This window comes from Lissotriton vulgaris, unplaced genomic scaffold (genome assembly GCF_964263255.1).
Source record: "Lissotriton vulgaris unplaced genomic scaffold, aLisVul1.2 SCAFFOLD_797, whole genome shotgun sequence".
In the NCBI taxonomy this organism is placed as follows: Eukaryota; Metazoa; Chordata; class Amphibia; order Caudata; family Salamandridae; genus Lissotriton; species Lissotriton vulgaris.
Genome location: NW_028255715.1, coordinates 763,103 through 790,069, shown reverse-complemented (window position 1 = coordinate 790,069; position 26,967 = coordinate 763,103). Strand labels below are relative to the sequence as shown.

The 26,967-nt window shown below is 49.7% G+C and overlaps 1 long non-coding RNA gene across 1 annotated transcript in view; it reads left to right on the top strand.

The window, feature by feature from the left end:
* The first annotated feature begins 276 nt into the window (after positions 1-276).
* LOC147659030 (uncharacterized) overlaps positions 277-26,967 on the top strand; it is a 34,079-nt gene continuing 7,388 nt past the window's right edge. Inside the window, exon 1 of the long non-coding RNA XR_015307334.1 lies at positions 277-625. This is a non-coding gene — a long non-coding RNA (uncharacterized LOC147659030). The remainder of the gene's footprint in view (positions 626-26,967) is intronic.

The following is a 26,967-nucleotide window of genomic DNA, read 5'->3' as shown; positions in this document are numbered from 1 at the left end:
TATGGCATTTCGGATTTTACAATATACACACACTGTGGAATCTTCCATGCATTGTTGACGATATGCTGCAACCCCAACTTTAGAGATTTTCACGAAATATGTGTGATTTTGTATAAACACACTTTTAATACAGTTTAATACAGGTCTTTGATCGATCGTCCAGGTTGCACTGCTGCTTAAAGACTTTAGACTTAGGGCTTCGTCACTCTAGGCAGCCGCAGATACTTTGGACTTTGAGAAACCTGGTTAATGATTACTACAAGCCCAAGCCGTCTTAGTACAGGAGCCGCAGCATGGCGGAGCAGGCCTTCTACCCAGCGGTGGCTCTCTACTACTTCTTCAAGGTGTCCCGGGGATGCCAAGACGATGAACTGATCCTGGACTCGAGGGCCTCACTGAATGTGGCCTGCCTCTTTGTGGTCATCCAGCCACTCTGTCTACTCATTGGCGGCTACACGGGCATGCTGGTCTACTTGAGCTCAGCCCTGGTGTCACACAGCCTCATTCCCAGGAAGGACAAAGATCAGGCTGATGCAGGCCCGGCGAAGGACAAGACAGACAAGAAGCAGGTGAAGGACAAGAAGAAAAGTGGCACCAAAGAGGACTGATGTGCCCACACACTGAGGTAAGCTTGAGTGGAACAGGGCTTGAGCAGTCCTAATAGAGTTTCGCACTTTGAATCTGCTTGTACCAGGAAGCTTTCTTTTATCTTCAGGGGTGGGATGAAGTACGTTCTCCTTCACTGAGTCATTTCTTTTTCTTCTCTATCTTTCACCCTTCCCTCTGTCTGGGGCACACTTCTCACTATATCGATGACTTCCTGTCTTTAGAGAAAGATACCGGTCTTGCAACTCCCTCTGCCAGTAGGACAGCGCCCCACTCTCCGGATGAGCCCTCATGCATTTTAAAATGTGTCTCTACAGTGCCATATTCTTAAACATCCTTTTCGGAAATTTCTCCTCTTCGGTCAAGCTTCCATCATTTGCATAAGCTATCAACTATCCCACCATCTTGGTGAATTGAACTACTCATATCCCTATGGGATAATATTTTCACTTTGGGAATGACGTCCCCATCGTTCTCCAGTCTAGAGGACCCTCTTAGCTGGGAGTTTTCATCTGTTCCTCCCCGAACTCTACTTTCAGGGAAGTCTGAATCTGCCCCTCTCGAGTGGAATCATTGCATTGTACTGTTTTTTCATTTGAATTCTTATAGCAATTACTAGCCCTTACTATGCGTGTAAGCGCTTTAGAGCGAGTAGCATGTCACTTTGGAACCCAAGGTTAGTGCTTAATCCAGTGATTATCGTTAGGATTTGAGATTAGGATAAATAAATAAATAAAATACAATTCCGCTAGAATGGAGCAGATGCCGACTTCCCTGGCCGCATACAGGGAGGGGCAGATACAAATTCTCAAGGAGATCAAATGCATTTACTCCAGTTTTAAGGACTCGCCTGGCGACGCAGAGAGAAAGCGCTGTTGTCAGCGAGATCTATTGTTACTGACTTGCCTCTCATGGGAGACAGGAGATGGGCACGCGCAGGACGGACTAGAAATGTGAACGCGCGCATTCCCCAAGTACAGTCATGCGATGTGCTCATCTCCGGTCCCCCTTCCGTCCTCGCAAGCCATGCTACCTGCTGCATGCCTCTCGTTCAACCCCACTCACCGGTGGACTCTACGCTACTCCGTGGCTGGCTTTTCACGTCTCTCGCTGGACTTCCCTCTGCGGGGTAGGCTCCTTCACGCCGGTTGTAACACGCGGGGCTCCCTCAGCTCACGGGAGCCCCGGATATTTCTTGCCGCGCGCTCCATGCCCCACCCATGTCACAGGCAAGGTTGCCAGCACGCATGCTCAGCTGCGGATTGCGTGCTTTCGCTTTCTCTCCCTAGGGTGTACTTTCGCTTTTCCTGTTGGGGATGCTGCGCTTGAACTTGGCCACCTGCCTATGATGAGGAGGCCCGGGCTCCCTCGGCCCCTCCCCGTGGCGCGGGGGCATCATGCAGCGCATCGACCAGCTGTACCCGGGACGAGTCCCTGGCCTCACCGCAATTCAGTACCGCTGGTGGGCAGCCGTAGGGGGCGCTGCTTCTACTGGGGCACGGTGGACGGCAGCCCGCAGTCCCTGGCCATCTTCAGCCTGTGTGGGGGCCTGGACGGCTTCCTCTCCATGAAGCATGCCCACTACACCGTGCACCCCCTGGGCAGGGCGGTGGATGACGGCATCTACGGGGACCGATCCGGGCCGCTGCTGCACGTCTTCAGCAAGGGGCGCTTCAGCTTCGAGACCCTGCCGCCCCCGCTGGAGAGCTGCTGCAGGACCCCTGGCCAGCGGAGCAACAGCACCACCACAGCCCCATTCCTGGCAACCCAGAGGTGCAACCGCAGATCTGTGTCCAAGGCCTGGCACGTGGAGCTGCTGCTGGGGGCTGACAAGTCCATGGCCAAGAAATATGGTAAGGAGCTGCACCACATCCTGCTCACCCTGGCCTCCATCGCCTCCTCCCTCTACTGGCATGTCAGCATCGAGGACCTGGTGCGCCTGGCTGTGGTCAAGGTGGTGGTGCTCTCCGACAAGGGCCCCGAGGTGAGCAAGCATGCCGCCACCACCCTGAAGAACTTCTGCAAGTGGCAGCTTCAGCACAACCAGCTGGACGACGAGCATGACGAGCACCACAACGCCTCCATCCTCTTCACGCAAGAGGTAGGTCAGGCTGGAGCGTGCCCCCGCGTGCTACCCTGCTGGATACCCAGCTAGATGTGAGCTACCTCTCTGGACACCCTGCTCCTTGCTACTTTACTGGGTACTCTGCGGTAGGCCTCCTTACCAAATATCCTGGTGTAATTCTGCATGGGATACGCAGCTGTCTCCTGTCTTACAGGTTCTTGGCTATATGTTGCATGCTGGAGACACCACTGCATTCTTTTATGGTTTAAATCTTTTATTGGATTTTAAAACAGGAAAAACATACAGACCACACTTCCCCATCAGATGAAATAATGTCAGGCTCTTCCTGTACGACCCAATCAAGGGTGTGCGGCAGAGAGGGTCACTGCAAAGGGGAAGTATTGTCCGACCCAACCCCCTTCCCCCTTCCCCCTCCCCCCTCCTTGTCCACAAAGCAAAAGAAAGGGAAAAATGGGAATCACCACGCCACCAATGGAAGGCAGTAAGCTGGTCAGGAATCGTGCGTCTTGCGCCTGCGCGTTGGGGCTTTCGGCTCCTTGATCGGAGTGTCTGCTAGGCTCAGTAATCGCAAGTAGCGAGGGCAGCTCAATTCCCTAAACTCCCCCGTGAGCAAAGTAAGGAATGGTCGCCACAGATCAGCAAACTCCTCTCCCCTTCCCGCCTTCGCTAAGGACAGCTTCTCCATCCCCAAAACCATCCAAAGCCGGTGCAGCCAACCAGTATGCGTGGGGGGGGTTGTGTGGTCCTCCAATGTGCCAGGATATTTTGCACAGCTGCCCCTAGTGAGATCGCTATAAGCCTCCCCCTCTTAGACTTCAAGGGGTACATCAGAGCATTGGGGAGTCCTAACAGAATGTAAGCGGGGAATCTAGGGAGCCGAGTATCTAAATGTGAGTCTATGTCATCTAAGATCAAACTCCAGTAGGGTTGCAACCGGTCACAACTCCAAAGTAAGTGCTCCAAGGTGCCAAGCCCCCCGCACCCCCTCCAGCAGCGGTCACTAATGCGGGGGTCCCACTGATGTAGGCGTTCAGGTGTATGGTACCAATAAGTGGCCACTTTGGTCAGGGTTTCGGTAAGACCTGCGTGGTAAGCAGAGTGTCTGGCCCTATGGTATATGCCGCCCCATTCTTTGTGCGTGAGTGGTCTCCCCAGGTCCCGCTCCCACCTGTTTCTTCCTGTGTTATGTGTATATATGTTTGTGAGGAGGGGCTGCTGGTACAAGTCGTAGATCAGCTTCTTATCAGAGGTGCGGGTAAGCAGCCACTTTTCATACGGGGTGAGGAAACGTTGCGTGCCCGGCCTGACGTCCGGCTGCAGAGCCCAATGTCGGACCTGCAGATAGGGTAGGCGATCAGCCTCTGGTATACCATAGTCCTCCTTCACCCGTTGAAAGGAGAGGATACCGTTTAAGTCGAACATATGTCCCAGGTCTCTGCAGGGCGAACGTCTCCAGGCTACAAATGCCCTGAGGTCCAGTCCCGGGGAAAAATCGTGATTATCGAAGAGCGGGGTCATCGGGGAGGGAAACGAGGTGAGTTCGTGCCGGACCGCCACCCGATCCCATACATCCAGGACAGTGCTTGTAATCTGCGATGCATATAGATTGGGGGGGCGATAGCATCTGGGGAGGAATGGAACCCCTTGTAGGGGCCTGCCCACCACAGCTTGGTCTTGAAAGAGCCAATGCTTGCCCGATTCCGGCTGGAACCACTCCACCAAAGTGCGGAGTTGTGTCGCTTGATAATATAGAGAGAGGTCAGGCACACCAACCCCACCGTGGGCAGGTGGAAGGATCGCAATCGCATGCTTGAAGCGTGGACGGCGACCGTTCCAGATAAAGCGCGCCAGGTCAGACTGTGTCCGTTGGAGCCAGCCCGCAGGGGGGCGCAGAGGGAGAGTCTGGAACACGTAAAGGATTTGTGGCAGCAGAGTCATCTTAGTGGCTGCTATTCGCCCCAGCCAGGAGAGCGAATGATGTTTCCACCTCCGGAGTTCGTCGCTAAGACGCAAACGAAGCCTGGCGTAGTTCGCCTCCGCGGTGGCCTGGACGGTTGGGGCCAGAAGAACTCCCAGATAGGGGATGGTAGTCTTTGACCATTGCACATCAAACTCGCCTTGGACTTCGATGAGAGTCTCTGGCGACAGGGAGATGTTCAAGGCTTCCGATTTTCCCACATTGATCTTAAACCCCGAGGCCATTGCAAAGGCGTGGAGTTCGATAAAAAGTGCTCGGAGCGACTGCATCGGCTCTGTAAGGGAAAGAAGGATATCGTCAGCGTACAGGCTGATTTTATGCACATCGCTGCCAAAGGGAGTGCCTTTGATGAGGGAATGTTGCCTGACCCGTTGCGCTAGTGGCTCCATATACAAGGCAAAAATGATAGGGGAGGGAGGGCACCCCTGCCCGGTGCCCCTGCCGATTGGGAAGCGCGGGGAGGTGTGTCCATTGACACGTACCCTAGCGTTGGGCGGCGATAGCAGTTCAATATGCAATTGCGGAGAGCCTCACCCACCCCGAAGTGTTGGAGCACCAGTTCCAGATAGGGCCAGTGCACCCTATCAAAGGCCTTTTCGGCATCGATGGTAAGCAGCATACAGTCTGGCCTCGTCCGCGACCCCGCCTCGATGAGGTGGAGGACTCGTTTGGTATTATCGCTGGTCTGCCATTTGGGGATGAAACCAGCCTGGTCTGGCTCCACCAGCTGCTGCATATATGGTGCCAACCTAACCGCGAGGATGCCCGTGTAGAGCTTGAGGTCCAGGTTTAAAAGGGATATCGGCCTATAGGAACTACAGCGTGTGGTATAACCATTATCGCCGCCTCCAGAAGGTCCTCCGGAATGGCACCGGGTTGGCTGAAGGTGTTAAAGAGATCCCGCAGTAGCGGGGCAACCTGGTGGCAGAACGTTTTATAAAAGGCCGCTGAGTAGCCATCTGGGCCAGGTGATTTCCCCAGTTTGAGGCGGGATATCGCCGAAATCACTTCCTCCAGGCCAATGGGCTGATCTAGTAACTCCGCTTGCGCCTCGTTCAAGGACGGGAGGGTTGTGCCTCCCAGGTATGCACGACCAGTCTGGAGGTCGAGCGAATCAGCTGCGTATAGGGTTTCATAAATGTACCCAAAGGCCGCAGCTATGTCAGCGCCGTCTACAGCAAGGTCTCCCTGATTGGTCTGTATGGCTTTAACGCCCTGCCTTTGGCGTTGCTCTCTCAGTTTGCTCGCCAAGAGCTTCCCACAGCGGTCGCCCCCACTATAGTATGCATGTCGGAGGCGGAGAGCTGCATATTCTGCCACATCTTGGTCCAGCGCCGCCAGCATCTTCCTCTCCGCACAGAGCTGGCAGCATGCACGGGCTGCCCCCATTCGTTGGTGCATCTGCTCCAACTCCGCTACCCGTTGGGAAATTTCGGCTCTTTTCTGGGTGCGTTCCCTGTTGTTGGCTGTGGAGATAGAGAGGAACTCTCCCCCTAATACTGCTTTAAGCGCAGCCCATTGCGTGGCCTTAGTGGTATCAGTGTTGGCATTGTGAGTTAAGAATTGGGTGATGGCGTCTTTAATCCTCTCCACCACTGTAGGGCTTTAGAGCAAGGTATCCCACAGGTGCCAATGTCGGAGTGGGGCAGGCACACCCGGGAGGAGGAAAGTGGCCATCACCGGGGAGTGATCCGACAGGGAGATCAGGAGTATATCAATATCTTGCACTCGGGGCACCAACTGTGAGGAGCAGAGGAAATAGTCAAGCCTAGCATATGATTTATGGGCCGCCGAGAAGTAGGTGTATGCCGTGGAGTGTGGGTGGCAGTGTCTCCCTAGGTCGACAAGGCCAAGGTCTGAGAGATGAGCGTGGCCCTCTGTGGAGAGAGATCCCACCTGCCCCGAGCGTTGGCATGAACGATCCGCTAGGTTATGGAATACTAAATTGAGGTCGCCCCCTAGTAGCAGGTGTGGTTGAGTGTTTGCTGTGGCTGTCTCTAAGGCCGTATGAAGGAATTTTCCCTGACCCTCATTAGGCGCGTAAATGGTGCCCACTAAAAGTGTCCGCCCAGCTATCAGAAAGTGATGTATCAGCAACCTGCCCTTGATCTCCCCCTCCCTCTGCAGAACTTGACCCCTAAAGGACTTGGACACCAGAATCGCCACCCCTGCTACCTTCTTAGGTACGGACAAAAAAAAACAGCAGGGGAAAGGCCCGGGATTTAAGTCGGAGGTGATCCTTTGGCAGCAAGTGCGTCTCCTGTAGGAGGCAGATGTCCACTGTAGAGTGCTCTAAGAGGGAAAGTATCTCCCGGCTTTTGATGGGGTTATTCAGTCCCCTCACATTAAGAGAGAGGATGTTGAATCTAAGAGGCGCCATAGGTGAGTAGTAGAGTCTGCTTGTCGCTGCGCAAAGCTTGGGAAAGCAAAAGGAAAATCAAGAATCGGTGGACAAGGAGGATCCCCCCCACCCGCTCCCCCCCTCCCTGCTCCCTCCTCACCCCCAACCCCAATAACCCCTGCCCAACCCTCTGCCACCCGCCTCCCTCACCCCCAACACCAACTGGAACCCCAACTTCATCATAGTCCTGGGGCTATCCGAGCACAGTTCAGGCCCACAGAGTCTTCACGTGGAGGAGTGTGTGGCAACGGCAATCCCGTCGCCCCCCCCTGTCCTGCTGATCCTGAAGCAGATGGACCCCCGTACACATTTCAGCCGAATCTGATGCACCAGGGCATTGTGCGTAGTCCGCTCGGCTATTCCGATGTCGCTGTGTCTCTGGATACCTTCTGGAATGCTGCTGCCTGTTCCTGCGCCATCAGTTGTGGGTCCGGTTTCAGGGACCTCTTGGGCCCGTTCCGATGCCCTACTCATTGCTAGCCATCGTCAGAGGTTCGTGGCGAAGACTTGGGCGAAGGTCGCTCAGAGGGATCATCCTTCTTGGAGTCCTCGTCTAGATTTATTCCCAGTAATGCGCATTTGTCTCGCAGGGATCGGAGCGGTTGCAGGGCCCCGTTCCATTTGAAGATTATCCGAAAGGGATGGCCCCACGAGTAGGGAATGCCTTTTTCCCGCAAGAAGGTAGTGGCTGGTTTAGAAGCTTTTCTCTTCTGAAGAGTGACGGCCGAAAGATCTTGGAACAGTGGCACAGGGTGGTCTTGGTAGCGGAGGGGTTGCTACTTAAGGGCCTCCTGCAGTATGCGCTCCTTTAAGGGAAAGTCTGGAAGGAATGCCAGAATGTCCGGGGAGGGGGGGGGGCAGGCGCTCGGCGCGCCAGGCCTACTTTGTGCGCTCTGTCGATTTGTATGTCGAAATCTTCTCCTTGCCCCAGTATGTCCCTAAATAGGCCCTGCAAGAATAGAGTAACATCTGTCCCCTCCGTTTTGAGTGGTACGCCCCGGACCCTTATATTGTTTCTTCGGGATCGATATTCAAGGTCCTCCGCGTGCGCTTGTAGGTCTACCTGCTGTTCCTTGAGGTGCACCACCTCCTGCTGCAACTGCTCCACCTCCTCGCTTCTAGACTGGTCGGACTCCTCCACCGCGGCCACCCGCTCTCCCAGGCCATCCACGTCTCTACACGGCTCTCTGAACTCCCCGGCCATATCCTGTTTCAGTGTCTGGAGGTCCTCTCGCAGGGTATTAAAAAGAGTCTCCAGGAAGGATTTGGTGATGGGGGCACCCTCGGCACTCTTTGGCGCCACCGAGGGTCTAGGGCTTTTTTCTCCTTTAAGGGCTCTCTTCCCTAACATGTCCGTTATCGTGCGCCCCGTCCTGCGCTGCCCTGTCGCCATGATGCCGGTGTGCACTGTCCGCAGAGAGCCTCAGGTCGGCCCCCGCCCCAGAGGAACCAGAGCCCGTGCGATGTGCTCCAGTGGCACCTGTATTTGGGCCCCGGCCTCCGGGCCTGGATTTCAATGATGGGCGCAGGCCGCTCCTCGCGCCCCTCTCGTAGGTGCCCCGGCCCAAGGCCCGCCGCGGGACGCCGAGCGGGGCCTCCCGTCCTAACCACGGGCCTCCTCAGTTGGTCTATCCCAGGGCTCCGGTCACCGCCCGCTTCGCTCCGCCCCACGTCCCGGGGTGGCGCCTCAGATTTCTCCGGCTCCGGTCCCAGCTACGTTGCTGCGGGTGTCTGCCGTCTTTCACTCCCGGGCCCCGGCGCAGTCCCTCCTAACCTGGGGCTCGGCGCCTTCGATCCTCGCTGCCAAATATGTCCTCCCGCCCTGTCCGTGGGCGCGCTCACTGGGCTTCAGCCGCTATCCTTGGGGGCACCCGGCACCAGCGCCCTCACCTCCGCTGTCCCGGATGCTGAGTACATCCTGCATCCCCCGCTATCAGGGAACTACGGTTACTCTCTGGCGGCGGCTTCCCTTCCATCCAGCAAAGGGCGGGTCTCAACACCGCCGGGGAGGGGATTCTGCTAGGGGCCGCTGTTCGATTTCTGCCGGCCACTGGTGGTAGCGGGGGCGACCCCTGGAGCTCCGGGCGGCACTCGCTCTCGTTCTGTGGGTTGCTCTGGGGGATTAAGGGCTAGTGAGTGGTCAGGACGGTGGACTAGGTCGGGAGCCTCACACGCAAACGTCCATCCCGGTCGCCATCTTGGCCACGCCCCCCACTGCATTCTTTTAAAGATATACCACTGCATGCGTCCTAACCAGAGGCCGCTCTATATGCTGCCTGGGTATAAACCCCCCTGCATGCTCTGAGATTAGGGACACCAGCTGGGTAGACAGTGGCTGTACGTTACTTGTCTGAATAGCCTCCTGCATGACCCCTACCTTTCATGTCCCCAGCCTACCAAACCACACCTGGTTATATATTTTGAGAAATACAACCTGGCTCCATAGCTTACTAAAATGCTCTGTGCTTGCACACCCTGCTCAGGCTTGTCTGGTGGGATAATGTACCGAAGGCTACCCAACAAGATACTCTATGGAAAGTCGAATAGTTTAGTGAAGGTTCATTGGCTAGATGCAAACAAGACACAAGCTGCTTAGAGATAGTAGGATGTGTGTGGGGTAGGGAGAGAGGAATCATCAACCGACATATCATTATTGCTTTTTGGACAATGTTACTGGCCCTGGTATAAGTCAGCAATGCATTTTAGGCAGCAGATTAGACCCTGCTTGACCTTTGTGTTAACTTGAACAAAATAGAACCCTTTTCTTCTACTTGCGAGCTCTATGTAGCGGGTGGGCTGCATCCATTCCTAGGAACAACAAGCATTTGCAAAGCAATAGGTCCCGCAGTTATGTGAGTTTTGAGCTATTGACATCGCAAATAACAATGCCTTTTATTGTTGTTTTTGTTTTAAAAACATAAAAGGCATTGTCATTTACAATGCCAATAGCTTAAACTTGCGTAACTGCGAGACCTATTGCATTGCAAATGCTTGTTATTTTCAGTAGATTAAATTGCTAGGAGTTATATATGGTCATTAGTGGAGACTATACAAGTTCTTGAAAATGATTGGTAGGATGAACAGACAGGCTAGAGATTAGTTAGTATAGAGTTGTAGGTATATTGCATGATCGCAGCAACTCTATTTTGTTTTTAATTTGGACCACAAGGTCCAGGGTGCCCCTACCTTGCCCCCTTATACTTGTTTATTTTTTTGAATTTTCAGGAGACAGGGACCGAGTCCCAGTATTCAGTAATGGCAGCTGATACATTTCTCTTTATGTTGTAGCCAGCTAATCAGAGCTCAAGATCCAGTAGGAGCAAGGCAGTGGATGGGCGAAAAAAGCCCCCTCAGCCCATCAGATCTCCCGATTATTTGAAGATGTGTGTTGGCAGGACTCCCTCGGGCCCAGCCATCCAGATATTTATACATTTGGAACCTTCATTTACTACTGAATGGATTTACACCAAAGGAAAAAAGGCACACTTTTCGTGTAAAGAGCTAACTGTCTGCCAAATTTTGTGCCATTCAGTTCAGCCATATTGACTGCACCATTGTTGAAAAATCCCTTTGGAAACTGTATAGGGAAATTGCATTCTGGGACCCTTCCCTTTCTCTCATCATCCTGCTTAATAACTAGTGGCGTATCTAGCCCTTAAGGTGCCCGTGGCAGTGCCTGAGTTTCCTAAAGGTCTTTACAAGTCGAACTGCACAGGAGAAAAGGCATTACAAGCTCCATAACCTTCAAGAGTAAAGGCTTTATTTCAATATAACAAAAAAAATCCCATTCAGATATAGCATATATTTCTTTCTTAGGACAAAGTACATCTTGGCCGAGCACTAGTGAGCATTAAGTACTGCAGTTATAGCAATGTCTGCCCTTTTTTTCTTATGTATTATTTTTATTGACTTTCACTAAAATGTTAACATGCAAATGGAACATTGACTGTAGGAAAATGAGAAGTATTCAGATCGCTATGTGCAGAAAAATAATGATCTCTTGTGACTGCTCTGAACCCGTCAAAGCCTGGAGGATGCTGGGATGGACCACCCCTTTTTCATCTGCCCGTTCTTCAGGTACGATGTCTGGCCCATATCTCTGCCCCTTGGCTGCCTGCTGTCCCCGGCCCTGTGCTGCCTGCTGTTCCTGCCCCTGCGCTGCCTGCTTGCTGTGCTGCCTGCTATCCCTGCTCTGTCTGTGCTGCCTGCTTCTCCTGTCCTGCCTGGGGTCCCTGAGCTGCCTGCTGTCCCTATATTGCCTGGTGTCCCTACGCTGCCTGGTGTCCCTGCGCTGCTTGCTGTCCCTGAGTGGCCTTCTGTCCCAGAGTGGCCTACTGTCACTGCCCCTGCGCTGCCTGGGGTCCCTGTGCTGCCTGCTGTCCTGGTCCCAGGGCAAACTGAACCAGATCCCTGCCCAGTGCATTGGTCCACTAGGACCACCTACCAAGACCACAAATAGAGACTGCAGCATGGCCAGGCAACAAACGCATACAGCGGGTATGCTGCCAATGCACCACCAGTTGACCAAAACCCAGAGCCAGCACCCCTGACCCTACTGCCACCTGATGGTACACTTCCAAGGAACACCTGGACATGGACCCCAGATGCGGAAATACCAGCTATGTCTCCTCCTACCCACGATCCAGCAAAAGTCCCTTAAACTGTCGACACTGCCACTTCTCCTGCGACACTACCCACGAAAGATCACACACCACTAGTGCTCACAAGAGGGAAGAACACCCCACAACCACTCCACTGTATCCTGCTCAACACCCTCTCACTCTGAAAACACACCACAGAATTGTGGGACACCATCACCACCCTCTCCACGGACGTCGCCTTCATCACTGAAACTTGGCTCAACACCTCCACGAACCCCGACCTAACCACTATCACTCCTGAATGCTACAAGAAGATACACTGATACCGTGCCAACAAAAAAAGGGGGAGAAATCACCATCATCTTCAAGGAAACCATCAGATCCACCAACGACGGCCCCATGCCACTTACCGAACACTTCAACTTCCTAATGCAAACAGACGTGAAGACCATGATAAAAGGCACCCCCACCTACAGACCCCCGAGACCTAGAGCAACATTCCGTGACACCATCTCCAACCTCATCACCCCCCAGCAATCGATTCTCACCACTATGTCCTACTTTGCGACCTCAACTTCCATATCGACGACCCCAAGAACGCCAACTCCATTGCCCTCCAGGACAATCTGAACAACATCGACCTCACCCAACTGGTCTCCGAACCCACGCACAAAGGCGGACACACACTTGTCCCTGCTTTCACCTCTAGACACAGAATCAAATGTATTCACACCACAGAACTCAACTGGACTGATCACACCTTAATAACTCACCAGTGCTTTAAATGGGCCGGTACTCACCAGTACTGAGTACCAGCACTTCTAAATTTTCGGCGCTTGAGCACCGGAACTTTTTCTTTGGTACTCATGGGCCAAGCTAAGTGATAATGGCATTTACAACAAAAGAAATGCAATACAGCTGAGAACGAGCGTGTCTGTTTTCCTGAAGCACTCTAATCGAGTGCTAATCTCCCCTTTCAATGTGCTAATTGAGCCGCGGCCCTTAGGCCTTTATTCAGAGTTGGCAGGAAGTTTGGGAGGTGGCAGACTCACACTGTGATGCCTGCGGCAGTGTCCCCCTGGTAGTGATGAGCCTGAGATAATCTGCTAAATGGCACCGCTGTCTGAGAGCCATGCCTGTTGTGCCTTTTAAAGACACGCAGCACCTGCTCAGGCTCACGCTGTGTGGGACACAAACTTTACAAGTTCAAAGCTGCCTCCGTTTGCAAACATGGGTCACTTTCCTGGTGCTCGGGCATATTTTCTCTCCCAGTTCGACCATGTCAGTATGCACCTGAGCTGGTAACAGCCAGGCTTCTTTTCTTCTTCGTTAGAGACAGGCTCTCTCTCTCCTGAATTTGCTGATCTGCCGGGCTACTGGGGCACTTTGAAGGGCTGGCCTTCACAGATAATGAACTAGCTCAACTCTTTATGCGGACTGGTGGCCTGGCCCATCAGAGCACAGAGGGTGATGACGGTGTGTGGCACGGTGTCTGCAACCACGTGATCAAAACAAACCGGGCCCAGGTTTGTGACTGTACCCATGGCAACCTTCCACCTCTGCTTGACCCCGAGCTCTCGGACTGCCTCTGGGCACTGTAGTGGGGATCACGCTGGATGTAACCTGCTGTGCTGTCAAGCGACTCCAGCAATGAATGCCGAAGCAAAGCGGCACTGGTAATGTGTGACATTGCATTTCAGTGGGGTGATGCGGGACAGGAACTGAACTGGGTTGACCTAATCTGTGATGCGTGGGCTGGTTGTCTATGCTTGCTGCACTTTCTTCGTGTGTTAGAGGGAATGGGTGGGCTCTAGATCTGTAGGAGGCTAGGTTATGAAGTCCTAGGGCTACTGGCACTAATGTCACTTTCTCGTTTAGTTGCAAGAGGCACAGCAGGAACTTTAAGGGGAGAGAGATCAAAGTGAGGGGGTTAGAGAAGAGGGGAGTGAGACTGGATGGATGGACAGAAGGGAGGAAGGGAACTGGACTGGTTTGAGCATTTGTGCCAGGGTTGCTTTTGGTTCTCAGCCTAGCCCTAGTAGGTGGGTTCCATTTTAATACCTGGGAGGTGTATAAAAGAGCTGTATTTATGCAAGCAGTGGGTACTTTATGAAGACCAGGATTTAAGAAAAATTTATTTGTGCAGATGAGGCCAGGGATGGAACGGGAACTGTATGAATGCAGATGGGAGCTGTATTTGAGTAGGTGAAGGGAAGCTGTTCTTCGGTTTGAGAAAAACTATGGAGATGTATGTATGCTCGTGAGGAACTAAATGAAGCAGATGAGAGGCTATGTGAGATGTGTCTATGTAGGTGAGGGTTTTGCCGGGATCCCCCATGACAGGGGCTAAAAATGCAGGAAGTGTTGTGATCAGGAGGTGACAGTCCGAACATCGGCCTCAGTAAGGTTGCATTTCCATGTAAAATTTTAAGAACTTTGATCTAAGACAATGTAAATTGCAGAAGTGACTTATGTGTAAAAGAAGAGTTGATCAGCATTTAAAGAAAAATCTGCATTTTCATCAACTTGTAAAACTGGGCCACAAACAATGCACAAATATGTTCAGTGGTGAATTTGAGAAATGTTTAGATTTGACAGTTAATGAAAAAGCGCGAGAACTCGACCAGCGCGCACTTAGGGCCCGGCCCCCCGGATCCCCGCCACACCCCCATTGTCTACTGGACATGAAGTCCTTCCGGGGCAACTTATGACGCACTTCCGGAGGGATTCCACAGGTAGGGAATGCAGGGCCAGGATGAGCTATTTAACCCCAGGTACACTTCGGCACGCCCTCTTTAACCCGCCCTGGACACGTCTTGGTCGTCCTGGATCCCATGGGATGCAGGGCAAACCAGACGAGCTGCTCGTAATGCTCCTTAACTGGGCAGTTTGTGTGGTCTGTGTGGGTCTGATTTTATTAGAGAAAACCACATGAACTACCAGACAGGTCACTTCTCAGGGCTTTGACCTCTTTCTGCGTGGTCAGTGGAATTGAATTTCACAGAATTTCGTCAAACTTTACTTCCTTGTTATGAGGAATAAAAAAATTAAAATTCACCCTGTGCTAGCGCGTGGCATGTCAGGTTCAAGAATTATGGATTTCAAGCAAAGGAAAGTCTAAACATAATGGCCGATTTGAGACACAGTGAGGAAAGGTACTCCCCTCTGAATTCACAATCAAGGCCTCTGTGCAGAGACTGGAGACAGCAAGTACAGATTTTATATGTGTAAAGTCCGCCTGGCCCTCCATGCATTAGTAATATTGTGCATGGGCTCAGGTGAGCCTTCTGGGTGCAGTGACCAGAGCCTGCTGATCCCAGGTGCCGCTGCGCCTACGTCACCAAGGGGAGCACATGCCCTAAGGAGCTCATATGTGTCAGTACCCCACCACTCTGGGATGTCATCTGTGGGATGGGGTTTGCAAATTACACTGCCATGCCTTCCTCTGCTGTATTAATGCGGAAAAGAGAAATCAAAGGTGCAGCAGAGCATTCCTTTCTAATTGGCAGATAAGATAGTTCAGTAGGCTAATGCAACCAATGCAGAGATCTTTGTGTCACCTGAAAGTCTTATGTTCGAATTTCAATGGGTCCACTCTGCCTTTTACCCTGCTGAGCTCAACAAAATGAGTAATATTCAGTTGGGTAACACCTGTTATCAGCTCCTATAGTCCAGGTAAACGATAGAGTTTACTACAGAAGTGTCACAATTATTCTTAATGAAGCATGCTCTTTCATGTGTGCTTGTTACACAAGTAGGCATGTCCTCACATGCAAAATGTTTGCCTGGGAAGGAGTGAATATGCTAATGTGGCCTTGAAACCTATTTTCTGAACTTCCAAGTGTTCTTTGGGAATCTGTGTGTGGTCAAAATGCACCTATATGCAGGGACACTGGAATTATGCAGTAGGGGATGGCTACATTATGTAGCAGAGTTGAGTTAATTATGCAGCTAGACACAGCATATTATTAGGCATAATGCGGCACATTTTGAGATAGTATTACTTTATTATTTTTGTCATATTTAAACTTCTTAACAGTCTGGGCATTGGTTGCACCGCCTTAGTACCAATTCAACACCTAAATAGAGCAATGAACAACAGAAAGGTGGCCAGTCAAACTTTGCAAAGGGCCTTTCACTGCGTGGCAACACATGTCGATGCAATTTTAGTAACTTTTGAACCGTATGAGCTAGAAACATCCTTCTAGTTAAAATCTGCAGATTATGCAGCAGAGTATGAATTATGTGGCACATGTGTCAAATCTACAATTATGCGTAAAACGCCACTGCTGCACAATCACATAATACCAGTGACCCTGCCTATAAGGAGAAGGATTTTGTGAGTCGGGACCAATGTTTCTCTATGTGTAAAAAACAGAGGCTGCCTTCTTGTTTGTCATCTTGTTACCTGAAACCATTGAGGGTGCTGTACTGGAGAGAGCAGAGGTCTTCATCTTCTCTAAAAGGCTAAGCAACAGAATTTGTACCTCTCCTTGCACATCCTCTCCATCACTTCACTATCTGTTCTCTGGGCACCCAGTACATAGGATTTTAAAAGCATTATTTTCAAAACAGGACTGATTTCTCTGTGATCATTTGATCCAAACCACCCATTGTCACTTCTTTTGTATTACAGCATTACTACTACCTATTTTAATGGTCCTCAACTCACAGGCCTCAGAAGGATAAAAAGCGGAGTTCGACTTGCTGAGATTTGAACTTGTGAACTGTAGATCGCAGGACATATCAGACAAATGCTGAACATGTTTAGCCTTTTCATTTAGCATCAGGGATACAACATTATATGAATATAATCTGCACACACATATGTCTATTTTAGATTCTTCCTGAAAGCACACGGAGTGCTACAGCGAACAGCATCCACATGTGTTGTATTTACATTAACCTGATCTGTAGTCTCGGTCATGCTTTCCATGCTCTGCAGGACAACAAGTTTCAAGAAGAAACTAACACTATCCTATTCCTCCTCTGATGTGTCCCCGTAATTGAATATCCTGAAAATCTTCCATGAATCTGTCCTACTGGACCTATGTTTGAAACAGAGGGACCGATTTATCATTGAATTGCATTGCTCTTGACTCATGCTAGATGTTGCAAGGGCAACACAGTACTAAAGTTAGATTTACCAAGCACCAGAAGGCCACCTTACATGGCCATGTGTTGCTTTGTAAAAGACAAGAGGGTTAACCATAGTTAAACCTTTCCAAAATATGGTAAGGAAAATGTCTTGTGCAAGTCATATGTGATCTAGGTGTTGCACCATGAGAAACTCACTTTAATCATAAATGCACTGTTTTGTATGTATAAGGGAAATGGAATAATCAAAATATACCTGAATTTATTTCGTATCATTATGCACATCTGCACACCAATTAAATCTCAATCACATTAAATGTGTGCCCCTGGATGGATCCCTTTGGACTGCCAATAGGCCCGCCCCCTAACCACACCCAAGCCCCGCCCCCTAGCTAACATCTCAATTTGTTGAGTACCTGCACTTATTTAAAGCACTGATCATCACTGACGCCCAGCTCTCCATCACCAGGCGTCAGATCTTTTCCCACCGCAACTGGAGCAAAGTCAGCTAAACTCAGTGGTTTCAGGCCCTCACAACCTGCCAACCCGAGGCCTCAACAGACCTCGGCCAGCCTGTTCAGAACTTTGCCACCTGGATCATCGACAGCGTCGACAGAATTGCACCACTGAAACCTACAAAACTCAACAAGACCTCCAAACATGCCAGCTGGAACACCCGAGAACTCAGGACCAAAAAACACAACTGCCATCAACTGCAAAAATGATGGCGCGCCACCAAGAACCCCACCGACATAGCAGCTCACAAAACAGCGCAAAGACAACTATGACCCGCACATCAAAGAAGCCAAGAAAGCAGCCATCACCACCCACATCCACTCCACGGCCAACCAAGCAAAGGAATTCTTCAAAATAGTAAAAGAATTATCCTACCCAAGAGCCGTACCGAACACCATCCACCCCTCCCAAGAACTCTGCAACACCCTCTCAGACTACTTGCACAGCAAGATCACCAACATCTACAACTTCAACCTCAAACCCGCTGCTCTCACCCTGCTGACCTCAACCAGCCAGCAAACATCAGCCAAACTATTACACCCTGGTCTCCGCTCACAGCCCTAACCACCTCAGCCATCGTGTGTTCCATTCGCTCCAGGGTGCCCACCGACCCCTGCCCGCACCACCTCTACAACCTGCAATGAACCCAATCAGCACCCACCTCATCAGCATCTTCAACACCTTCTTCTTCACAGCATTTTGTTTCATAAGCAGAGGTGCACCACATGTAAGAATTGTGAAAACGAAGTCACAAAATTATTACAAAGTCACTGAGAGTAATGTCCATTTTTTTTAGAAAGATCCTCTTTATTGTTCCATTTGTAAGAAAGAACAGCCGACGCGTTTCGTCCCGGATGGGACTTCTTCAGGGCGAGATGTAATAAGACCTCATGGAAGGTTCGGCAGGTCATGTAGGAGTAGGCAAACGTTATAATAACTGCTGCTTTATACACTGCACAAGTGTATGTTTTGTGAAGTTGTGGTGAAGTCTTCCTATTCACATTGTCTTAGAAGGAGAAGGGATCCTTGATCAGGATACAGTGGAGACAAGACTGAAGCTTGAACCTTAAGAGTCCCAATAATCGTAAAACTTATGTAATAACCAGTAGTGCACCATCAGGTGCTATTCGTACTGGAGGAGTGTAGCCAGACTTTGAAGGAGACAGATCGAGCCGTTCCAGCCGTTCTCCCGGGAGTCGGCCACGGACAGAGGAAAGTTTTTACTCATACTTTAGAACGCCGATCTGAGCTATATATTTGGAGACCAGCATAAAATGGCACATCTTACCGATGGTGCACTATTGGCTATTACATAAGCTTTACGATTATTGGGACTCTTAAGGTTCAAGCTTCAGTCTTGTCTCCACTGTATCCTGATCAGGGATCCCTTCTCCTTCTAAGACAATGTGAATAGGAAGACTTCACCACAACTTCACAAGACATGTGCAGTGCATAAAGCAGCAGTTATTATAACGTTTGCCTACTCCTACATGACCTGCCGAACCTTCTATGACGTCTTATTAGACGAAACGCGTCGGCTGTTCTTTCTTACAAATGGAACAATAAAGAGGATCTTTCTAAAAAATTGGACATTACTCAGTGTCTTTGTAATAATTTTGTGACTTAGTTTTCACAATTCTTACATGTGGTGCACCTGTGCTTCTGAAACAAATTACGGCAAGTTCGGTTTGGAACTATCACTGTGATGGTGGGTGTTTACCGGTGTGCACACAAGTCCCAGTCTAGAATGTAAAGGGAAAATTACTGCTGTGGTTATTTTGGTTAGGTGCATTTGTAAAGAAGGTTCCACCATCTGTCTTGTTTTAGTTCTTCTCCACAGCAACCTTCCTGGACAGATAGAAACACATAGAGGTCCTACCCCTCCTAAAGAAAGCCTCCGCCGACCCCTCAAAAATTATCGGCCCATCTCCCTGCTCCCCTACCCAGGTAAAGTACTTGAGAAAGCCGTCAACCAGCAGAGCAGCTAATTTCTGGAACAAAACTACCTACTGGACGCCTCACAAGCAGGATTCCTTGCCAACCACAGCACTGAGACTGAGCCGATCGCGCCATTGATGACATCCGAACACTCCTCGCCCCATGGAGAAATGGTGGCCCTGATCCTCCTTGACCTCTCCGTGGTGTTCAACACCATCTCCCACCACACCCTCATCAACAGACACTACAACATAGGGATACAGCAAGACGCCCTCAACTGGATCGCTTCCTTCCTCACAGGACGCACACAGATCATCCACCTCCGCACCCAAAGACATCATATACAGCACACCAGAAGGATCATCCCTCATTACCACCCTGTTCTACATCTACATGACCCCCCTCGCAGAATTCATCAGATCCCACGTACTGTACATAATCTCCTTTGCAGATGTGACACTCAACCGATCCTCTCACTCACAGAGGACCCCTCCAACGCCAAAACCAACTTCTGCAATACCATGACCAAAGTAGCTAAATGGATGAGAGACAACTGCCTCCAACTCAACTCAGCCAAAAATAAAGTACTGATCTTCAGGAAGGACACTTCTGCATGGGACCACACCTGGTGGCCTGCAAAACTCGGACCTACACCGACCATGAACACAATCTCTGCATCATCCTTGACAGTCAACTGACCATAAAATGACAAGTCAATGTATCCCCCTCCTCCTGCTTCTAAACACTTCACATGCTCCACAGCATCTCCAGATGGATCCCAACCAACACCAAAAAGACCGTCACTCAGGCTCTAGTCACCAGCCGTCTCGACTATGGCTACACCCTCTACGCTGGCATTTCCACCCAGCGACCCAGAAGATTCCAGAACATACAGAACGCCACGGCAAGACTAATCCTGGACCTCCCCAAATCAACCCACATTGCCCCCCACCTGATAGACCTCCACTGGCTACCGATCCAGAAGAGATGCCAATTCAAGATCCTCATGCACGCCTACAAAGTCCTCCACGACCTAGGACCTGCCTACATCAACCATCGACTGAACATCCACTAACCCTCTAAACACCTGCGCTCCTCTTCTCTTGCTCTCGCACACACCCCTCACTTTCGTCACAGCAGCACTTTCTCCTACATCACTGCCAAGACCTGGAACTACCTTCTCGTCCAGCTCCGCACAACCCCCTTGCTGGTAGACTTCAGAAAGAGACTCAAAGTCTGACTCTTCGACAGAGACACAGAGCCCAGATTCCCCTAGGGGTGACAGTGTTTTGCTTTACAAATTCTGATTGGTTGATTGATCTCCTCACACTACATAAATGTCCTTTCCTACACCAACAACACTCATCTTATTTTCTCCGTCACTGACAAGTCTCCTAGCACCTGGAACAAGTTCACAGTCTGCATGATAAATATTGGCTGGATGAAGACCAAATGCCTGAAACTGAACAGCAACAAGACCAAAGTCACGCTCTTTGGGAAGAGCACCTCTCCAACCAGGATTCTCTGGATCATTATCTACAGCAAACTTGACAATCTGGCCCAAGTAAATGTCATCATTGACTCATGCTTCCAGATGCTGAGGACGATTTTCAAATGGCTCCCTATCAGCATCTGAAAAACCACCACTCGCATCCTTGTTACAAGTAAGCTAGACTATGGAAACAACCTTTAGGCCGGGATCAACAAACAACTCACCAGAAAACTACAGATCATCCAGAACTCACCGGCTAGAATCATGCTCAACCTCCCACCCTACACCCACACATCACCTTATCTCAGGGAGCTACACTGCCTACACACATGAGCACAGTTTAAAAATCCTCACTCACACCTATAAAGCACCACACAACACTGGCCCAGCATATATCAAAAATCCTATCTTTCTTCACAAACACTCCAGACACCTCCGGTCAGCTGGACTCCTACTTATACGCATCCCACACATACCAAAAACTCGATCCTGCAGCCAAACATTTTCTGACCACTCCTAAAGTGCAGAAAGCTCTGTCACTACATCCAAGGTTCCTCTTCACTTCTGAAATTTCAGAAGAAGTTCAAGAACTGGGTCTTCAAGTAGCCCCATGCTGCCCTAGGCAAGGCCAAACTTACACCTGCTCAGTAGGTGGATATCCACCTGGGTGATAGCGTATTATACAAATCAACGTAACATATGTGAGCACATGGATGAGATCAGCTGGTTAATCAGCTATTGCAGAGTCTCAAATGCAACACAAATGCCACAGGTTCAAAACCCAGCAAACTCAACAAACTATACAATAAGAAAAACAACAATAACTTATAATACTATCTTTTATATAAGCACTGAAAAGAATGACTTTGGTGTGCTTCTTTTCATTTTCTTGGTCGTTTTCTTAGTCTTTTCTTGATCTTCTATTTATTTTCTTGGCCAGTCCCTTGGCTATTAGATCCCTCCTCAAAGTTTCATCAATGTTCATCACACTGCTCACATGGATATTTAAAATGTTATTATTCAGTTAATCTTAGAAAAGAGAATGCAATTGAATGGATACATATATTTTTAATAAACTATGCTTAAAAGCATCATAATTTACCGTCCAGTAGGGAACATTGTTCTTCTTTTTCTGGGGAAATCCGCACCTCAACTGTATTTCTGGCCAGGGATGCTTTCTTCTTATAACTGGGACTCTTAAGTAGCCTGAAAAGTGCATGTGGAGCCTACAAAACCCAGCTATATATTAGAACAAGCATCTGCAGTGCACAAGGTCGTGAATTTGTGGGTGTTTGAGTTATTGGCATTATAAATGATAATTCCTTTTATTTAGGTTTTGGTTTTTAAAACATAAATACAAGGCATTGTCATTTACAACGCCAATAGTTTAAATTCTCATAAATGCGAGACTATTGCATTCTAAATGCTTGTATAAAAGTGTGTGTGGGAGGTGTTACAAACAGAAGGTAGCAGAAGGAACACAGACGGGGAGGGTGTGGGGAAGCAAAACAGAGTGAGGGCGTGGGGAAACAAAAATGATGGCATGGCGGGGGAAGGGAAAGACGGGCATAGGGAAGCAAATGATAGACAGAACAATGTGGCGGAAAGGGGGGAGAAAAGCAAATGAGTGAGAGCAACTTTAAGCTGGGGGTGGAAGCAAATCCTTTACAGGTAATCTGAGCCGAGGAGCAAAGTGCAGCGAGCTGCCACTTAGGAACTGGATAACTGTTCATTAAAGATACCAGATCTAGCAGAATTTACATCACGCGACTTTGACCTCCCTAAAGGCATCGCTGAGTAGCCCCCTTCTGTCTCCCATGCCCCCCTAAGAGCTAACCATTTGCCACAATTGCACATGAGACCCTCATGCCCTCCTGCAGTAAGAGAAACTCATAAAAAAAATAGTGCTTACAGACTAAAGAAGACTTACTGTGTAACAACCAAAGCAAAAGGGCCAGTCCTCAGGAGAGTTTACAAATGAAGGCGGTACTGAGGAGGGACTAAAAAGCCTAAAAACGAATCAGAAGCTAGCATTTACGAAGGACAATGACACAAACCAATGACAAATATGGGGAGAGAGTGGGCGGGGGTTCAAGTACATACTCCAATACAGCATGGCTCGCAGAGCAGCGCATGCAATGCCCAGCCTCGACCTAAAAATGACAGCACCAGAGCACAGAAAATGAGACATCACAGATATAAGCTCATGAGAAGACAAACACTGGCGAAGCCAGTAGGTCTGCCTTTCATGTTGCAAGACGCACAGACAAGGGCATTGCCAAAAGACAAAGCCTAGTGCAGAACAAAAATACAAAAAGTGATTGGTATCTGTACTGTATGTATTCAATACAAGTACGAAATAAATAAATGAATGTGGGATGATTTATCGCCTGCTCGTGTAAAATAGTCTCTTGTGCATTTGAATGCAAGCACAACATGGGAACTGGAAAGATACACCAATCAACCAATAGTGATGACCTACTTCTGGTAAAGAGCAAAATGCCAATCTATGTATAATTTACATAACTGTTAGCAGTTACTAGAGAGATGTACTCTCAAGCCAGCCCTAAGAAAAGGGACTGCTGGACTGCAATGAGAAAAACATGACATTATAGCTTAACTACAATACGGAAATGACAGCATAACTATACTAAATGAAAAAAAAATACTTTTCAGCCGGGCTTAAATGACATCAAAAAAGGAAAGCAATGGGGGGAGGAGCCAAGCTCGACATCGTGATGGCCGCACGGTAGCTCGGCTCCGCCGGCCTCCCTGCCCAAACTCATCTATCCTGCCGCCCATCCTGCCCAAAAACGATAACATTTTATAGATGAAGGTCTGCTGACACTTACCACCCATACTGGTCGCTCCGGCGTTCAGTGGGTCCGCAGCGGCATCCTCCCAGGAAGTGCGGCCTCCGTGAGGTGGAGACCGGGGCCTTGCATTCAGCGAGGAGCCGGCGAGACGGTGTCGGTGGCGGCCTCGGGTGGAGGATGGAGGCCGGCCGGAAGAGCCGTTGTGTGAAAAAGCCGGAGGACACTGAACACACCTGGGACTACCGTCCAGTGATCCGGAGGTGAGGTGCGGCAAGTTGTGTGTGGGGGACGCCGTGTTGGTGGCTCCCCCCTTTGTTGCCTTGCCCGGCCATTCCGAACTTCATCACTCGGTGGCGGAGAGTGGCTCCAGCGGAGCGGTGGCGCCGGCGGGTCCCCCTCTTTTGGTGGCCCTCATTTCTGCATCGAGGTTGCTGTTTGGGTGCTTGAGGGGGATCCTGCAGGGGCCCTGCTTGTGAGCCCGCCCCAGGAGTTGGTTCAGAAAAGACGGCGCTGTAATCGCAAAATGGCGGCTGATGCCGTATGCTGTGGAACGCCCCGGGATGTCGATGCTGTACCTCTGTACTGTGCTGGGGCCTGCACTGGGGAGCGCGAACCCACGATTGGCGACGTCCTACGAGCGCTGAAGATTTGGCAAGTGACCTTGGCCCGGGATTCTTGTGTGCAAGACAATGTGGTGACCGTCATTGCTCCCGGGCCGTCCCTCAGAGATGCGGATGGGCCCGAGGTGGTTGCTGTTTGTTTCCCGCACTTTGGTGGGGGTAGCGATGTCTTGGTTCGCATGCGGGAAGATTTGCTGGTGATCATTGACACTGGTGTACATGACTGCCGTAAACAGCTTTTGCATTGTCGTCGGCGGAAGAGATCCCATGGGTTGCTTCCATTGGCCATTCAGCGGCTGCTCCACGGCCTTTTCTCTCCGCTTTGTTTTATGCCCGCTACTTCGACATACATCGTGGCGATAGCTAAGAAAGGACTGGGGTGAGCCCGGTTCTTAATCCGGAGGACTGCTGTTCGGTGCACGGAGTTATGGACTGCCCCAAATTGAGATAATTTGTTGAATCCTTAATATGTATGGCTACCTGAAAACTTGCCAGTTTCGTTTTGGGCTGCACTAATTGTTTGTATGGGCAGGGGGTGGGGGCCGTGTGCCTTGTTACATGGTATCCTCTCCCCTGGCTTTCCTTTTTCCCTTTTTATCTGTTTTCTTTCCCTTTCCCTATATTATCTCATTCTATATTTTGGGTTCATGTTTAGGGCGACAGGCACGCTGCTGGGAGGGGTAGGCCATAGCCTTCTGCAGGGGTGCAGGGTGGGGTGGTGGATTGGGGTCTATTAGATAGTTACTTGTTTCTATGGCTCTTTTGTGTCCTTTTCTTGGGTCTCCATGACTGTGCGTGATTCCCGCGGGGTGAGTGCCTGGGGGGGGGGGTGATTGGGTATTCCTATATAATATGCTACTTTCAGGTTCTGCTTATCCTGACTTAGCCGCCCCGCCCCTAAGAATGTTTGCTGTCTGGATTGTTGATCGCCATTATCGCCGTGGGGCGGGTAAAGTAACGTGGAGTCCCATTTTCCTTTTTTCTAGTATTTTCGTTTTCTTTTACTCTCCGGGTTGGGCTGTATAATGATTGCAACTTTATCCGTCTCACTGATAATTTGACTATATGAGAGTGATGTTCTGCTTGTCTTTGGGCACATGAGGTTGCGGGTGGACACTACCGAAGGAGAATTGCAAGGGCATCTATGGCTTGAACGCTTTGGACTATTCTGATAACAGATCTATGGATTCCCTATTACAATGTTGTTGGTTCTGTTCCCCGCCATGTGCACCAGGACGCTTATTATACAACCGATCTTTTATTCTTTTAACATAAAATTAACCTTCTGTAATCCTGTGCCGGGGGTTACACTCAGTTAGCATTATGGACTCGCAGCATTGTGTAGTATTGAGCAACCACTCCGTACTGTTTATTGATATTGGTGCTTTCCAGTTTGTTCTGTGGCCGGCCTCTGGGTTGTAGGCCCGTATTTGTATGCAACCATCTACACAAATAAAAGTTTTCAAAAATTAAAAAAAAAAAAAAGGAAAGCAATAACGTATGGTAGCACAGTTCGAAGGTCACTGCACTATCCGGATTACAGTGCAACTCGATATCTGACTAACGACCATTGTCTGGTGGTAATGGATGACTTGAATTACAAGGTGGAGGGTACACAAACCAGGTTAGCAAAACAATCATTGCCAAACCAGGGGACAGAAGTGTTAATCCAGTCTTCTCAGCTTTACCAAATTTAGAATTCTGGACAAATCTTGTCCCTTACTTGCCAAAACACCAAGGCACACAATGTCATATGCAAATTTTATGACGTTAATCTACTTGTAAAGGAAAGAAATGTTTGTGATTAAGTGTAAAGAATGTGTACCCATTAAACACTGCCCGACATCTCACTGGAAGGCTGGTGGGTGGTTATAAAACAACATGCATAACCTGGGAATCATTTTAGGTCTCACCTAACATTGCAGTGCGCATGCGCTACTCGCTCTGCGAGGCTTCTTGTAGTTGGGATTTTTGCTGGCTTCCCATTGAAAAGGATGCTTTTTGGTTACCGCCCTGTCTCCTTCTTGAATGGCCCATCTGGACTCGATTGTGTACTGGCCACGTTATACGGTCTCTTTATATTACTTGGTAGGCACTTTCTTTTTGTCATTCCCCACGAACAACCAAACCAAGCCTCATTTTAAAGGGAAACAAATCAAATACTTTCAAATGTTCTCCTACTGTGTAATACTGTACTCAAAGTACACCCTCAGTTATTCATACTTGCAAGCTGATGAAATGAGCAAATTGTCTGATAAATACACCCGATAATTACAACGCCATTAAGTTCCAGGCTCGCACATATTTCAGAAAGACATGGTAATTCTTAACATTTCACACAGCATCATTGGCCCACAGAATTGGTGAACACTGAAACCCTCAGGCAACATGGGGCCGCTTTTATAGCAAGATGTCGCATCGGAATGATGAACTGTGCTTGTTGCTCGTTATTCTTGTGAGCCCTGCCTGTAACGCCAGTTGTGAAAATGGCTCACTACAGCGGTAATACTAGTCGGAAAGAAACTAATAAATGGCGACAGCTTGTTATTCTTTATAGATACGGTATTGTTCGTCACTCTTTTCTTTAATGATTCTCTCTACGTGCAGGCACGACATGCGCTGCTTCAGCCGCTTTATTTTGGCAGCGCACCTCGCAGTAACTATAGCGTCTGTGCGCCTTTATTTTCTGTGCAGCTCGTTTTTTTCTGCCCACCTCCACCGCAGCAGCAGAGAGAAACATGGCAGTGGCGGGAGCTTACCCTTTCATTTATGGGGTGAATTTACCCGGGGCTAGTGAGAGTGCAGAGCACACGGAG